The sequence below is a fragment of the Macrobrachium nipponense genome, chromosome 14 (assembly GCF_015104395.2).
Source record: "Macrobrachium nipponense isolate FS-2020 chromosome 14, ASM1510439v2, whole genome shotgun sequence".
Lineage (NCBI taxonomy): Eukaryota > Metazoa > Arthropoda > Malacostraca > Decapoda > Palaemonidae > Macrobrachium > Macrobrachium nipponense.
This window is the reverse complement of record NC_087207.1, coordinates 99,394,955-99,408,995: the sequence shown is the minus strand read 5'-3', so window position 1 is coordinate 99,408,995 and position 14,041 is coordinate 99,394,955.

Below are 14,041 nucleotides of genomic sequence, written 5' to 3'. Positions count from 1 at the left end.
CCCCCAGGGGCCAGTACTAAACACAGCGAAATAGGTATACCTATTGGATGCCCCAATCTCTAGTCTAGTGGATGTCGTCCACGCGGTTATGTTCCTTGCAGTCCGTGCGAACTGCTTCTGTAGAAATATCGCGATGAAAATCAGATAAGGAAATGCCGCAGAAAGATTCGTCACACAGTACAAGAGCTTGGCCTGACCAAAACACTTCACGTTCACAAGTCACAACTCAAGTCACAAACTCACAATTCGCGAAGGTTTATGGGTAAAGATGACGCTGTTATACAGTACTGTTACCTACGCTTATATAATTGTATATTTCTGAAAATGCAAAGTAAAAATATGTCAATACATAAAAAATATTATATGTATACTTGTTAGCATCGTACACATGTGATTCGACGATGAGGAGTTCAAAATATCAAGATACATAGATAATTATATCAATGATTTCATATTTTTTTTGTACAGAACGTACCAGCTATTATTGAAGAAAATGGGTATATTTAGTGGGGTACTCACGTATATTTCTCCACTTTCTATATTTGCGAATATAATGACACAGAGCGACAGATTGTCGCTCAATGTAGCTCAGAGGGTGATATCACGAGGAGATATCGAGGTACATAGATACATATTTGCTCTGATATGATATTTTTGAGAGAAAGAGCCAGTTTTTTTATCGTATATAATGCGTATTCTAATAGGAGAGAAAAGTATATTTCTCACTTCCACCCAAAAGTCATATAGACATTTTGCGATAATCATTCGTTCAGTGCCACTCACAGGCCAGTAAATGCGTTGAACAAATATGTAAAATAACCCCCTTTTTATTAGATTTTTTTTTTTTTTTTTTTTTTTTTTTTTTTTTTGCTCTATCACAGTCCTCCAATTCGACTGGGTGGTATTTATAGTAGGGGGTTCCGGTTGCATCCTGCCCCTTAGGAGTCCATCACTCTTCTTACTATGTGTGCCGTTTCTAGGATCACACTCTTCTGCATGAGTCCTGGAGCTACTTCAGCCTCTAGTTTTTCTAGATTCCTTTTCAGGAAAATCTTGGGATCGTGCCTAGTGCTCCTATGATTATGGGTACGATTTCCACTGGCATATCCCATATCCTTCTTATTTCTATTTCAGATCTTGATACTTATCCATTTTTTCCCTCTCTTTCTCTTCAACTCTGGTGTCCCATGGTATTGCGACATCAATGAGTGATACTTTCTTCTTGACTTTGTCAATCAACGTCACGTCTGGTCTGTTTGCACGTATCACCCTATCCGTTCTGATACCATAGTCCCAGAGGATCTTTGCCTGATCGTTTTTCATCACTCCCTCAGGTTGGTGCTCGTACCACTTATTACTGCAAGGTAGCTGATGTTTCTTGCACAGGCTCCAGTGGAGGGCTTTTGCCACTGAATCATGCCTCTTTTTGTACTGGTTCTGTGCAAGTGCCGGGCATTCACTTGCTATGTGGTTTATGGTTTCATTTTTCGTATTGCACTTCCTACATATGGGAGAGATGTTATTTGCCGATCTATCGTACTTTGAACATATCTGGTTCTTAGGGCCTGATCTTGTGCCGCTGTTATCATTCCTTCAGTTTCCTTCTTTAGCTCTCCCCTGTCATGTAGCCATTGCCAATTGTCATCGCTGGCTAGTTCTTTAGTCTGTCTCATGTATTGTCCGTGCATTGGTTTGTTGGTGCCAGTCTCTGTTCTTTCTGTCTTTCTGTATATTTCTGGGTCTTCGTCTACTTTTATTAGTCCTTCTTCCCATGCACTCTTTAGCCACTCGTCTTCACTGGTTTTTAGATATTGCCCAGTGCTCTGTTTTCGATGTTAACGCAGTCCTCTATAACTTAGTAGTCCTCTCCCTCCTTCCTTTCGTGTTATGTATAGTCTGTCCGTATTTGCTCTTGGGTGTAGTGCTTTGTGTATTGTTCTTTATTAATTATTATTATTATTATTACTATTGTTAATTTATTATTATTATTATTATTATTATTATTATTCTTTTTTAAAATAATACGTCAAGACATGTTTATCTAGACATTAATAGAAGTTTCAAATCCACCAATAACTAAAAACTCGATAAATTTCCGGAAAATTCGGCTTTGTCGCTACGCCCTTAAAGCTAACCCCTTATTTGGTAGGTTACTTCAAGAATGAAGTTACATAAATGGAAACTTTACTTAAGTCTATCTTAGTTTAACCGGACCATTGAGCTGATGAACAGCTCTCTTAGGGCTGGCCCGAAGGATTAGATATTTTTACGTGGCTAGGAACCAATTGGTCACCTAGCAACGGGACCCACAGCTTATTGTGGGATCCGAACCCCACTATATCGAGAAATTAATTTCTGTCACCATAAATAAATTCCTCTGGTTCCGTTGCTAATGGTAGTTACTTGAGGAAGTAACTTATGGAAGTTCCTTAAAAGATACTTACTGAAGTTGCTTGACGACGTTACTTATGAAAGTTACTTTTGGAATTTACTAGGAGAATCTAACCGTGGAAGTTACCAGAAGAATTCAACCGTTGGAAGTTTCTTAAAAGATAACTAACTGAAGTTACTTGAAGAAGTTACTTATGGAAGTTACTAGAAGAATTTACCTATACAAGTTACTTAAGGATTCTTATGGTAGTTACGTAAAGAAGTTACGTATGGAAGTTACTTGAAGAAATTACGTATGGAATATACTTAAAGTTACTTATGGTAGTTATTTGAAGAAGTTATTTATGGAAGTTCCTTGATGAAGTTACGCATGGAAATTACTTAAAAACGAAAATGATATATTTCCAATGTAGTTACTCGAAGCGAGAAAAGAAAGTTGCGCCAGGTTATCCTATTCAAGCTAAGCATTCATATGTATATTCTTATGACATTAGTGTCACTCATGATGAGAAAATTCAAAAGATTCCAGGGAAAAATCATAATAAATACGTAAATGAAAATAAAAAACAGTAATGAAAAGCAAATATTTTACAAGAGAAGAATTTTTACCCAATTTATACAAAAGCAAATGCCAAGCTATAATGCAAATTTTATACAAATCAAATGTTTATATACTAAAGCAAATTTTCAATAGGCAAAAGCCATACAAAACAAATATAACAAAAGTAAATGTTATATAAAAAGAAAAATGTTAAGAAAAGGTACAAAAATCAAGTTATACAAAATCCTACTAACCACGTAACCATCGTTCGAGCATCGGTCTATTATTCTGTTGACAATGATAGACGATGTGATTAGGTAAGGATGGCGTAAGACAAAATCAACATAGGCCTACACAGACGAATGCATCCCCTCCTCTCGTAATAAACTCAGCAAAAGCGTATTTTACCTCAAAACCGAGTAATGATAGTGATGGCTAATAAAGTTATCAGGAAACGCTAAGCCTAACTGAAACGCCAATATACTTTTCGATGAACACTGACTTATAAAGGGGTAGGATATGTTATTTATATTGTAATGTTTGTATGAAAAATACTGAATTTCTTCAGTTGAGTAAGTAAAAAAAAGAAAGTCGAAGCCTAGTCCTATAACACGACGCTGAATGACAGATTGACAAAGATCATTGTCATTCTTCTCTCTCTCTCTGTCTCTACATTCTTTTGTTTCTCTCTCTCGTCTCTTTCACTTTCACCCAACCCAGGAATTTTTTCTATCATTCAGGGAACTCCTCTACCCTAATTTCTTCGTAGTCACAAAAGGGAGAAGCCACATAACGTTCATTCATAACGACTAACGACGGCTGATGCACCTGTAGGAGCGGTTCTTTGTGGAGCAGTATGTCAGCAGCAGCAGCCCCCGAAAAGTGCAAGTTAGACATGGCCCTGTCTGCATTCCGAAGTTGGAGGAGGTCGATTGAGTGTTGGCTTCACCTTGAATAAATGGATGGGAATGGAAGCCATCATGCACCTGCGTCTCTTGGGCGAGGCTGAATATTCAGTGTTACGAGTTCAGCTTTTGTACATTTAGCATAATATTGTCTACAAATTCTGTAATTAAGCGGCAGGCCAGCCTCTATCACAATGCCCACCCTGCCATATTGGAGAATAATCTCTTAATTTTCCATGACAATATCTTACCCCCCAGAAAATGAATGTTCATAGGACATCAGACGAACATACTTTACAAGCTTGCGAACTTTAAGCCCCAAACCTATAAAGTGCTTGTAATACACCTAAAAAATACCCATTTTCGTGTACACTTTTAGGTTTGTGCAAGCCTTAAAGATGCTTGTAATAAACGTTGATAAACAAAAACTTTGAAAGAGCTTCAAAATACCATTGTATAATCCTTCAAAAAGTCCATACAGAACCTTAAATAGGCTTTATAAATGCCTCATAATTACCTATTAACTGCTTTTTACAAACGTTGTAAGGATATTAAACAATCATTATAGAGGCCTTGAAAATGTGTTTACAAGATTTACATGAACCTTGCAATAGCTTTGAATAATAATTTTCAAGACCATAAAATGAAAGTTCATATACCTTACAATAAATAACTCAGGCGAATGAAAGTTTTAATCTTGCTTATCATTTATTTTGCACTGACATGTTCCAGTGAGGACTAATTGTACAAGTAAATAGTCAAATACTGTGGCCTCTGTTTTGTATATAAATAACCTACACATGCACTTGATTGATTCTTACCTCAGTAACAACAACCTCATTCCATAAAAAAATTACAGTAAAAAAGTATATATAAAGTATGTATGTACATACATACATACATACACACATGAGACTTGTGCTAATGGACAGCTATTTTTATAAAACACACATACACATAAAATAGTCTGTACCATACTGAAGATTGCAACCACTTCGAATGATACAAACAAAAGATGAGAGATTCAAATATATCACATTCCACCAACCGCATGAACCATTTGTTTTGGTTTTATTTCTATTTTTCTTTTGGTAACAGATATATGCATGTACAAACACTGAAAATATACATGAAATAAACCTTATAAAATATGCCAACATGTAGATACATATATTTAAAAAAAAAACATAATTTGGACGCACACACTTCCATCTCCTTTCCTCTGTGGAGTCCTTGATTTCTTTCTCATAATTTTCACTATCTTGCTGTCCACCCTCTCCTAACAATTATTTCATGGGATAACTGAGAGGTTTCCCTCCTGTTACGCCTTACAAACCTACTTGCCCAATTTCCCTTCCAGCTACGAATGACCTTATAGGTCCCAGCGATTGGGCTTGGACCTAAATTCTATATTCCATTTCCGCTCGTGTTCAATGGTCATGCCATCCATGAGATGCGCTCGTGGTTTGTTCTCTTGTTTGTGATAATTTGTCTTGCATGGCTGGGGAATACTCGGAACGCATTGAAAGGACCGTGTTCGAAGCTGTTACTCTTTTCCGAGTTTTGGGAGGTTCCTTGGGACGTTTTTTGGGGGGGGGGGGGGGGGGGGGGGTTGGGGGGGGGGGGGGGGGGCGTGTTTAACTTCTTGTCGTTTTGTGCGTATGCTACACTTTCCACTTCGTCTTCTCGTTTAAGTCTATGCGTGAATGTATGTATGTATGTGTGTGTAGGCGAGTTTATGAGATATATACAGATATACACGAGTTGCTTCAGATTTTTCTCAGTGGACGAGTGATTTCCTTCTCCGTCTGCCACTTATCCTTAACTTCTCCTTGTGCGCTTCACGTAGTCATGTTTCTCGGTTTCGTCCTCCTTTATTCTGCTCAATCTTCTGTTTTAATTTCCTCTTCTTTCAAAAGGATCATCCGGATCCTTATCGTCCCTTTCGTCCCTTTTTTCCTTAAAGTCTCTTCCTTTCCATCATTGACTCCTTTCTCCCACCTTCGTCTTCTGACTCTTTTTCAACTTTTTGACTTATGTGATATTCTCGTTATCTCTTATTGTCTAGTTACGGTTTAGTCCCACCTTCCTCATTTTATTTTCCCATTCTTTGCCTTATTTTTTCCAATGGTGATTTATTCCATTCCCTGACTAACTCCCATACCTTACTTATTCCCATTCTTAATTTTATTCTGCAGTCCTTTTTTTTATTTCCAATTCCTGAACCATTCCCATTCCTGATTCCTTCATAGTCCATATGTATTCCCATTCCTAATGTATTCTCATTCCGTTGCCATTCCTTATTTATTCCAAGCCCTCAATTATTCCCATTCTTCATTTATTCTAATTTCTGTTTTATTTTAATTCCTGATTTATTCCCATTCCATATACCCCATTCCTGATTTATTCCTATTACTTCATACCCTATATTGCTGATTTATTCTCATTCCTGATGTATTCTCATTCCTCATTTATTCCATTCTTTATTTATTCACAATCCTGATGTATTCCCCCATTATTGATTTTCCCAATTCCCTCATCTATTCCCTTTTCCTAAATCATTGCAATTCCTCATCTTTCCCATTTCTTATTCTTTTCCATTTATTGACTTAATTCTCCCAGTCATGATATTCCTGTTTTAATATTCCCATTTCTACGATTGTCTTCATCGCAAGTGAAGAGTGCAACTACTCTCGCATATTGGGAAAGTGAAGGTTTCTACACTTTTGGCGGTTGTAAATGTTGCGTTTGTATGAAATTTGTAGTCAAAGTATTTCTGGACGCTGGAATAATAATAATTTTCTGTTTTCTATTTGTTCATTTCTAGAAGATTCTTTTTCTTGCGCTGGTTGTGTCTTGTGGTCTTGCGGGGTTTGGCAACCAGAGTCGGCAGACTGTTCTTTGTGGCTCTGCGGAGTATCTCCACTTTTCCACATTTTCCGAGTTCTGATACCCTATAGACTTAAGTGAAATCCGCAACAAAATCAGAAATTCGCTCAAGAAAAAATGTATAAGAGAGAGAGAGAGAGAGAGAGAGAGAGAGATGACCCTATGCTATAATATTTTTTCATTGGAAACCAAGATATATCTTCCCCAAAGCAACACACTATGGCAGCCTATACCTACAAACCGATGAAAAATAATCCGCTTTGATCAAACCGAAACTGACTGTATTTATTATTCTTTCTACAATTCCCATGGAAGCATTTATATTAGAACCGACAAAACCACAGTCGTTCATTGTTTGAGCGGTGGATAAAGTTTGTTTTGTTACTGAATGCAGCATTGAGGCCTTTTTCCCGAAGATTTTTTTTCGTTTTCTAGCCAATCCTAACGAATTATGTGGCATAAAAACCAATGAGCGCATTGAAAACGAATTGTGCCTATTTTTCCTCAACCTCTGATAGCATTGTTCATTGTGACTGTTGTCGTTTATATTTACAATACATAATTTAAAATCGATAGTATTTTCCACTGTAACTTTTCTTATCAGTGAGAAATCTGTTTGGTAATTGTATTATCACAGAAGTGACCAGAAAAAATGCGTGATGATTTTGATGAGGGTATCATATAAACTTCTTAATAAAAGATTTATGGAAAAAAAATTATATATGTGCTATTATTCAAGTAAAAGAATCTCGTATTTCCTATTAATTAAGAACAACACGTTGCTGAATAATGATTACTTCATTTTATGAAATCAATCTTTAAATGAATGAAAATTTTGTGTAGAAGAGTTTTACGTTTTAAGTACAGATTATAAACTACTAACAATATGAAAGGGGTAGAAGCTTATAATTGCTCTGTTTCGTGTTTTACTTATTTTCCAAATGAACGCCTATGAGAGAATAGAAGACTTATTATAATGGCTGGTAAGAATTTCACATTGTCGTGAAAGACAGTTCAAGTAATAAAATTCCACAATTGTATAGAGAGCATTTTTTTACCATAAACATTGATAAGGAACATCGTTCAGGCATTCGAAAGTGTTTGCTTTTGTATTTTATATAGCAATATAGTTGGCTATATAATTGTGGATTTTTATTAAACACAGTATAGTGTCTGTTAGTGTCCCGTAAGAGTAAGAGAGGCTGAAGCTCCAGACTTAATTAATTAAATGAAATGTGGGGCTTAGGATTAAGACAAAGCAGACCAAAGATGAATAACGAAATTTCCCAAGAGACCTTTGCGTCATGAGGCGTCGGGGGCTATGCTAATGATGCTTAAGACGTAGTCATATTTTCTCAAGGTGGACATAAATACACGAGAAGTCTGGGGGTTTTAACGCCCTTATATTTGGCAACGGAAATAATCAGCCATTCAGTTCTCTCTCATTTTGGGACCCAAGTGGGGATACAGTCAAGAGGTCCCTCGGGAGTTGCCGAAGATGTTAACCTAATTCGCCTGGTCCCGTTCCCTTTTCATTCTCTTTTCGTCCATCTTTTAAAGATTTTGGTGAACAGAAATTCATATGTTCTGAAATATTTGATACCTTGTATATCGAAAGATTGGGTTGATCCGATTAAACGATTTTGTTGATTTCTAATTGACAAATGTCAGGGCAATTCCGAGAGGCAGATTTATTAGGATTGAAAGATTCCAATAACTTCAACTGGAAGAGTTGGGTTGATGCAGATTTTTCTCGATGAAATATTTTCTATTGTTGTCCTACGGTTTTCGGTGGAAATAACTAGTTCTGAAGTGAAATGACTTAATTCGGAGAATTTACAGTCACTACAGAAACTGTTCATGTTATGATAAGATGTTCTAGACAAAATATTACAGTTGTCACCAAATTTTATCTGAAGCCAGTTTGGATACTGCAGTTTTTTTTATATAGCAAACAGTAAAACCTCATCCATCCATTCTCTCTCTCTCTCTCTCTCTCTCTCTCTCTCTCTCTCTCTCTCTCTCTCTCTCTCTCTCTCAAGCTGCCTGAAAAACGTGAGAGAGACATTATCTCGGGATACTTTGAGATCACGAGGAATATTACCTATTTCCGTTGTGCTGCAAGACTTGGAATATTCACAGGGCCATCTAGAGGCGACGCACCGGGGACATTTTCAGATCAAATCCTCCGATTCAATTGCTTCGCTGTAAAGTTTATCGGGCTGTTAAGGTACTGGGAACCTTCACTGTCTGGGAAATCACCTACGAGCGTAATATACTCTATATTCTAGCTTAGTGGAATTCTAGCAGTACCTCAACAATGATGTTATATTATAGTTTATAGAAAGGAATGTCTCCGTAAGAGTATATTTGGTCTCTCTCTGGGTTTAAACCATAGATTTCTTTTACAATTCGAATGGGGCATACCACCTGTTTTGAAGGTGATAAAGAAAATGATTTCCCATCCTAAATTTCGGTACCGTTTTTATTCAATTTCAAGAATTATTGGAATTTTAGAAGTGTATAGGAATTATGGTAAATTATTTCAGGAAGGTTATATATGAATGATGTTACGAAAAATATGAACAGATTAATTTGCCTGGTGATTTTTAATCTAACGTAATTCTTCATCGTACTAAATCAGATGATACGATGAAAAATTCAATATTCTTTCGCGATAATAGGAAAGGTCCGTCTTTTGTAGTTAGACGAAAATCAATGTAACTACGCCAGCGCTTCGGCCTCACAGAAAATGGCTGTTAACCTCAGATTAACCATCTCTTTCATTGTGTCATGAGAGAACTGATTCAGGTGCGGAGTAGAGTCTTAATTTCATGTTCCTTCCTTCACCCTATAAATATTACAGCCAATTGACGCGTTGTATTTTCATTTATTACCTATAATTAAGTAAAATGTTTTGCTGTTAATGAATTCACCAGATACTCGCTTTTATCCTAAGTATGTAACAGATGGGTTCTCCCTAACACTAAATCTTTTACACCTACCTTTCGATTGTCATTGTCAAATCGAGTCTGTGAAAATTTGAAGCATATTTCATGTTATTTATATATTATTTAAAGAGAGTGTAAAGGCAACTTGATTTTTAATGGGTACAGTTTCGATATAACTTGGACTCCATAATGCCTCGCGTTCAGAGCGCCAGATGATGTAGGTCCTCTTCCACGTGGACTCTGGAATCAAGAACGAAAATGATGATGCTGATCCTGTCACTGGGGGACTGTCAGGAAATAAGAAACTTATTTGCGAGTCGGCGCTGGGCAAGGGGAAATTGTGACCTTTTTTCGGAAAATGAAAGCTCTTTCTCTCTCTCTCTCTCTCTCTCTCTCTCTCTCTCTCTCTCCATAAACCATCTTACATAATAACAAGAGAAGGAAAGCAATGGAAGGTGTTTATTTTTCACGCTGTATGTACTTTCTCTGGGTGCGTTCTTTGTTATATTTGATCGCTGTCATCTCTTTGTGGCGAAAACATGATTATTCAAAAATGATTGATTGATTTTATTTTTTCTTAAATTAATTTTTTCTTAAATTTAAGTTGCCTATCTTAAAAATCTAGCATTAATGTTTTCTTCCTAAAGTATTATTTCTGCCTTTCCCAAAGTGTCATAGTCCCAGACTTATGATGATAGCTCCACCAATGTAAGGAGCAAATATTTGCGGATAAATCTGTTTCTCCTTTGACTCTATAATTCAGTGGTTCTCAATCTTTTTTTTTTTTTCCTTGGTGATGCCACCCTAATTAATGTAATTGAGATAAAATTACGGAGTTTTCAAGGTAAAGCGAGAAACAGGGCAGCGTTCCTTTGACTAATATTCATAAAAATAATAGAAGTTAGAGAATAGTAGAATTTGCAACGATTTGACTTCAGACGGTTCCTCGTCGTTAACGAACACTCTTTGATTGTAAGTCAAAGACTGTTGCCCTGAAACTGTTAAACAAGAACGATCGTTAAATTAACAAAGTTTACTCTTTCCTGTTATCCGCGATTGCCTTCGAATCTGAACCTCGAATGTCACCTGATCCGGCATATTTGCAGGCGTTGCATTTGTCCCAATAGATTCTCTCTCTTCTGTTTAATTAAGTGACGGTTTTTATCCTCAGTTCAAAAGACAGCTGTTTGATGCCGTGATTGGTTCTCATTGTTATTTACCGTTCGCTCTCTTTGGGGATATCACGTAATTTTCCTGCGCGGTTCTCTTTAACTAATATTCTTATTTTCGCCATTGTTCGCACTAACAGTGTTTATCTTACTCATTCCATAGTGATTGGGGGTTCCACTAATTTGGCGTTTACTAAAAATAGTCAATGTCATTTATTTATGTTTCATACAGTTACTGGTTTTCTACTAATTTGGTATTTACTAAGAATAGTCAATATTGAAAAGAAACCCACAAATTCAATTTGTAACTTGTTTACTTCTAGGTATTTACATTTAGTTTTACTCCACACTCGAGTACTTTCAGGCCCTTCTGTGGCCCATTCTCAAGAGATGTTGGGATGTTAGCCTGGGTCAAGGCCAGCAGTCTTCTGGAACTTCTTCTCGTTGTGCTGTCATTTATGCGATGGCTGTTCTGGTTTTCTTGAGAGTTGCCAATCCCTCTTGTCGCTCTGATATCCTGAGCTGATGGTCAATGGGATTCACCCTTGTGGTAAGGGTGTGGTCACCGTAAGTCTGTTGGGCAGGAAACCTAATCTCCAGGTCAGCAGGGTCAATCTTAGCTTCTTTTAATATCAAGCTCGGCTTATGGGATCTTCTGAGGTAAAACCTTTGTTTCCTTCAATTATTACTTTGATCTCTCTGATAAGCGCACCTTCTACTACCCTCCTGTGACTATGATTTAGCTCCTTTCTCAGAGGAGTGATGATAGGGAGTAATGAAAGCAAACTTGGAGATATCTTTGCCAAGGAGATTTAGTGTCGCTCTGAAGGGATTAAAAAGCTACAAGATATTAGAATTATGAAAGCTGACAAGGGGGTAGTATGTCATCATGAATAGCTCAGAATATAGGGTTAAAATGTACAGGCTACTAGATGATGAAACTACTTATGCTAAAATAGAGAATCCTCCAACAATCCAAAAGCTTCAGAATACCTTTAATCAGAATGTGAGAAAATAATCAGTAGACTAGGTAATGGGAAGGACATGCTATGCACTAAATTATTCTCAAGTAAAATTACTGAACTTGCATATATATATGGCAGCCCCAAAATACACAAGGAGGGCTGCCCTCTACGCCCTATTGTTTCTAGTAGGAAATCTCCTAACAACAAAACTTAGCTGTGTGGTTAGCTGGAGAACTAGGAATATACTTAGGTATATTTTCAGAATCCCATATTAAACATTCAGTAGATTTCATAGACAAAGTTAAGAAAAAGAATATAAGGGACACATGGTTAGTTTTGATGTAGTAGCATTATTCACCAATGTCCCCTTAGATAAAGTATTAGAATTCCTACAGACTAAACATAATGAGGGTATTTTCAATCCAAACATCGAAATAGGCGTCTTCCTTGAGTTGATCAAATTGTGTCAGTGATACTTCACGTTTGAGGGGACATGTTTACAAACAGAAATATGGAGTAGCTATGGGGTCCTCATTATCACCTATACTCGCTAACATCTATATGGAATATTTCGAAACTAATCTAGTTCCTAATGTGAATGTTCCTAACTTAAAACTGCAAGGATGGTGGAGATACGTGGATGATATTTTTGCTATTCTGCAAGGGATGGAAATAAAATAGAAACTTTTTTCTAGATGAGCTCAATAAGTTTGATAACAATATCCAGTTCACTTTAGAGAAAAGTAACAATAATAAACTGCCCTTTTTAGACATACTCATAGAAAGAAAAGAAACAGGATATGAATTCAGCACATATAGAAAGCCCACACATACAAACTCATATATTCATTTCTTCTCTTTTCATAGTCATGATATAAAAATAGGGGTTCTAACAGGTTTATTTCTTAGGGCAATGAGAACGTGTGACCCTTGCAAGATAGAGCAAGAAATAAATTACATCGATAAAAGCTTCGATGCATTAGCATACCCGGAATGGTTCAGAAAAAGGGCACTCACCAAAGCTAGAAAAATATTTTACAGAGCGAATGTAGAGAGTACATGGAATAAAGAAAACAAGAAAATAGTTGCCCTCCCTTTTATGCCTAATGAAACAAATCACTTCAAAAAATGAAAGAAAGTCAATATAAATTTGTATATACCTTTGATAATACCTTAAAAAACAAGTATGTAAAAAAATAAATTGGAAGGAGAAGACAGTAATACAGATGATGTAGCGGGGGTATACATAATCAATTGCAATAATTGTGGAGACAGATATGTGGGGGAATCAGGTAGGGGAATAAGGACTAGAGTCCAAGAACTAGAAGGGCAGTACAGCTTAACTCTCAGGGGAGTGCTATAGCTAAACATTGTTGGGAAAATGACCATAGGATGGATTTCAAAAACAGTAGGCTTATATACAAAAGCAACAAAATTAGTCACAGGAGGGTAGTAGAAGGTGCGCTTATCAGAGAGATCAAAGTAATTGAAGGAAACAAAGGTTTTACCTCAGAAGATCCCATAAGCGAGCTTTGATATTAAAAGAAGCTAAGATTGACCTGCTGACCTGGAGATTAGGTTTCCTGCCCAACAGACTTACGGTGACCACACCCTTACCACAAGGGTGAATCCCATTGACCATCAGCTCAGGATATCAGAGCGACAAGAGGGGATTGGCAACTCTCAAGAAAACCAGAACAGCCATCGCATAAATGACAGCACAACGAGAAGAAGTTCCAGAAGACTGCTGGGCCTTGACCCAGGCTAACATCCCAACATCTCTTGAGAATGGGCCACAGAAGGGCCTGAAAGTACTCGAGTGTGGAGTAAAACTAAATGTAAATACTTAGAAGTCAAACAAGTTACAAATTGAATTTGTGGGTTTCTTTTCAATCTTCAGAAGAAAACTGAAAGAAGTTTTTGTTTGGAATAGTCAATATGTTACTTATACGTTTCATAAAGTGATTGGGTCGTATACTAATTTGGTATTTACTAAGAATAGCCAACGTGTCACTTAAGCGCTACATAAAGCGATTGAGCTTTCCACTAATTTGGTATTTACTAAGAATGGTCAATGTGTCACATATACGTTTCATAAAGTGATTGGGTTTTCTACTAATTTGGTATTCACTAAAAAAGGTTTTATACCAAATTAATATTCAATTAGAACGATTCTCTACTAATTTGGTATTTACTAAAAAGGGTTTTCTACTAATTCAATTATTACTAA